We start from the raw sequence: 4,270 nt of genomic DNA on the forward strand, positions 1-4,270 counted from the left end.
ATAGTCACAGCCTAAACATCTTTTGGGTCAAATACTATGCTTAGCATGGTATTTATTTTACCCAGGATCGGGTGCTGTGTTGGGGACTTTACTCAACATTAAACCCTACAATGACACTTTGTTATAGAATTGTAATCCCCCAATTTTTAAATAAGAAAACTGAAATTCAGAAAGGTAAGCAATTTGTAATACTTGATTTAGTACCGGGGCCAAGGTTATTTATTGATAAAAAAAAAATAATCTCATCATGGAGTGATGATGGTCACCTGGACCTCCCTTCCTAGACCTCAGGATGTTTTACAAGGACACTGTTTACTCCACTAATTTTACTCATTTTCTCCATTGACTTTTTCTAGCACAAGAAACTTTAATTCAGGCCGTAGTTTACAGGTCTTCTTCCAACAGAAGAGCTTTTCGGTTTGAGTCTCATTACATACCTGGTCTCTGCTCTTACCTAGTTATTGGTGATCTTTGGAGGTGGCTTCAGAAAAAGACTTGAGAAGCTAGACGGGATTGTCCAGTAGCCTAGGTCACCAAAAAACACTACCCTAAGCTTCAGGAAAGTGCAAGTTTTGTTGTACCTGCAGCCTAACCAAAGCAACGTAGAACTCTCAACCTGCTTTTTTCTTCTCTTCTATTCAGTCTTTCCAATTTTCATCTCCTTCTAGGCCCCAGTCAAATCTCTCCTCTTGTCTCTTTGGCTTTTGTCATAGTTGAGATCCCATTAGACTGTGGGTGACTTGAGGATCAGAACCTACTTATTTATCTCTAGATCCCAACACTTAATGAAGTTTCTTGTGAAGAGTAGGAGATCAACAGATGTAAGATTAATCAATTAATTTTATTTTATGCCAGAAATTCCCCAAGAGCCCCAAATTACAGCATCTGTGCTTAGTTTAAAATGTGGTTTCAATGAAGTTTGAATGAGTTAAAGAATATGAATGATTGATATGAACAACTATTATTTTTGTTCTTTTTTTAAGTGTATTTTATTGATGATGTTGTTACAGTAGTCCCAAATTTTTTGCTCCACTCTGCCCAGTACCTCCATTCCCTCCAGTAATCCCACCCCCTTAGTTCATGTCCATGAGTCATGCATATAAGTTCTTTGGCTTCACCCTTTCCTATGTTATTCTTAACTTCCCCCTGTCTATTTTGTAACAACCAATTATGCTTCTTAATCCCTCCACCATTTCCCCATTTATCCCTCTTCCCACTCCCAGCTGATAACCCTCCAAATGATCCCCACACCTATAATTCTGCTCCTATTCTTGTACGCTTAGTTGGATTTTGTTTTTATTTTTTAGATTCAGTTGTTGATAGTTGTGAGTTTGTTGCCATTTTAATGTTCATAATTTTGATCCTCTTTTTCTTAAGTAAGTCCCTTTGACATTTCATATAATAATAGCTTGGTGATGATGAACTCCTTTAGCTTTACCTTCTCTGGGAAGCACTTTATCTGCCCTTTCATTCTAAATGATAGCTTTGTTGGATAGAGTAGTCTTGGTTATAAGTCCTTGCTTTTCATCACCTTGAATTTTTCTTGCCATTTCCTTCTTGCCTGCAAAGTTTCTTTTGAGAAATTAGCTGATAGTCTTATAGGCACCCCATTGTAGGTAACTCTCTGCTTTCCTCTTGCTGTTTTTAAGATTCTCTCTTTATCTTTCACCTTTGGCATTTTAATTATGATGTGTCTTGGTGTGTTCCTCTTTGGGTCTAACTTGTTTGGGACTCTCTGTGCTTCCTGGACTTGTATATCTATTTCCTTTGCCAAATTTAGGAAGTTTTCCTTCATTATTTTCTCATGTAAGTTTTAAATTTCTTGCTCTTCCTCTTCTCCTCTGGCACTGCTATGGTTCGGATGTTGGCACATTTAAAGTTGTCCCAGAGGTTCCTAAGCTGCTCCTCATTTTTTCAATTCTTGTTTCCTCATTCTGTACTTGTTGACTCTCTTTTTTTATTTCTTATGTTCCTTATGTTCCAAATGATTGATTTGAACCCCGGTTTCCTCCCCTTCACCATTGGTTTTGTGTGGATTTTCTTTAGTTTCAGTTAGCATAGCCTTTACTTCTTCCCCTATGTGTTTGCATAACTGTCAAGCCTGTGAGCACCTTTATCATCAGTGTTTGAAACTCTGTGTCTGTTAGGTTTGCTATCTCCTCATTGCTTAGTTCTCCCACTGGAACCTTTATCCATTCTTTCTTTTGGGCCATACTTCTCTGTCTCCTCATCTTGACAGGCTCCTGTGTTTGTTTGCCTCTGTGTCTTAGGTAGAGCTATCGCTCCTGTTATGTTTAAGGGATGGAGCCTTAGACATGCGTCAGCAGAGGGCTACCTGTTTCACCACATTGTGGCGCTGGGTGTGAGGAGGGGTCTGAGAGGGAACAATGCTGCTTGCTCAGCACTTGCCCCTTTTCCAGGCACTTCTCCCACTTTCGTATGGGACTAGCACCTCTCTAGCTGTTGCCCAAACCTACCCAAAGTGGGTGGGTTTGTAGACATTCTAGGACCATGGGGGCCCTTTAAACAAGCAGACTCTGCTGAGAGACTGGCAGTTTCTTCCTCTGCCCCAACCCCTACTGGTTTTCACAGTCAAAAGCAATGAGGCTTTATTTTCCCTGGCGCTGGGACTGTGGGCTGCGTGGTCTGGTCTGTTGCTGGGAATGCTCCCCAGGTGTCCCTTCCAACTTTTTAAAACATGTGACTGAAATTTCCACCGGCCTGCCACTGCTGCCACTGCTGATGCCACCACACCACGTCCTCTCTGCCCTGGCTCCACCCCTCCTACCTGTCTGGATGAGTATTTCTTCTTTATATCTTTGTTTGTTGGACTTCCATGCAGCTCAGTGTTCTGGAACTTCTGGGTGTCTCTAGTTTTGAAGTAGTTGTATTCCTTCTTAGTTGTGGAAGGAAATGTAGCATGTCTGTCTAGGCCTCCATCTTGACCGGAAGTCTCCTGAATAACTGTTATTAATGGATTACTAATTATGTGCCAGACACTGAAAAGCAATATTTTGACTATTACTTTACTTCATTCTTTCAACAATACTACTTTATGTTTTTCTCCTTTGTGCTTAGCACTATCTAATATACCATATATTTTACACATTTACCTTGTCAACTATTAGTCTCCTCCACAAGAATTTAACCTTCAGGAATGCCTAGAAGAATTCATTAAATATCTGTGGCATAAATATTGAATAAATATTATTATCCCTACCTTGCAAAGAAAAAGCTCAATTTAGAGGTGCTAAAAAAATCACTGATCTTGTGTCTTATACTCCAAGGTTTTCATACTTTCACTGAAAAGTGGTAACTATATTATGAGGTAGGTGTTTTCATTACTCTACCAAGGTGAGCACTGAGACTCAGGAAGATGAGGTCACCAACTCAAGTCAGAGAGCAGTTCACCTAATAAAGAGCTGGGTCACAATCAAACCTTGGGTTGTGTGGCCCCAAAATTCTTGCTCTTCCCATGACCTCAATCCACCTTGCAATGAGAAAATGACCCATACAGGAATCAGAATATCCATGGGGAAGGTGTTGTCGCACACCTAAAGTCAACTTAGAAAGACCCCATTGAATAAAGATCATCCTTTTAACATTAACAATGCAATAAATGCTGAATGCAGGAAATTAGGAAAAAAGTCATTAGGAGGAGAAAGGCATGCCAATGACTTGTGCTCTGAATGAGATGCCTACCATATCTAAGAGTAAGCAATCTCCCAAAAGATTATTCGATGTGAAAGGAATAGTAAGGAGCTCTTTAGTGGCACCCAGACACATTTTCTCCCATACACACCTGCTCAGGGCTCAGCCAAAGACACTGCGTAAATGTCTGGAATATTACATAAAAGCTGTCTGCCTAACCAGTCAAAGCTATTAAAATCCATCTTGCTGAAATGAACCCTGAGAGCAGGTCAAACAAATCTAATTTTTATTGTTCTTTAAGGAGATGGCTGTGTCGGAGACAAAGGAGGGAGGCAGGAGGCCAGTTAAAAAGAAAAAAAAAAAAAACCCTAAGAGGCCTTAAAAAATTAAATGTTCAAAAGAGCCGTGGCAGGCAAGATAAATGGTATATTACAGTACTGGTTTAAACATAATTGATGACTAATGTTGTAATGCATCTGAACCTACACTGATCTATTATCCGTCTGGTCCAGGCTGAAGGGACACAGCAAGGAGAAAAATCGCTAACTCTTTTAACCTGATGGAACTTTAAAAAAATAACCAGCCCAGTTACTTTAAAAGATAAATGACTGGGTGATGA

The sequence above is a fragment of the Furipterus horrens genome, unplaced genomic scaffold (genome assembly GCF_987537825.1).
Source record: "Furipterus horrens unplaced genomic scaffold, mFurHor1.1.pri manual_scaffold_3, whole genome shotgun sequence".
Classification (NCBI taxonomy): domain Eukaryota; kingdom Metazoa; phylum Chordata; class Mammalia; order Chiroptera; family Furipteridae; genus Furipterus; species Furipterus horrens.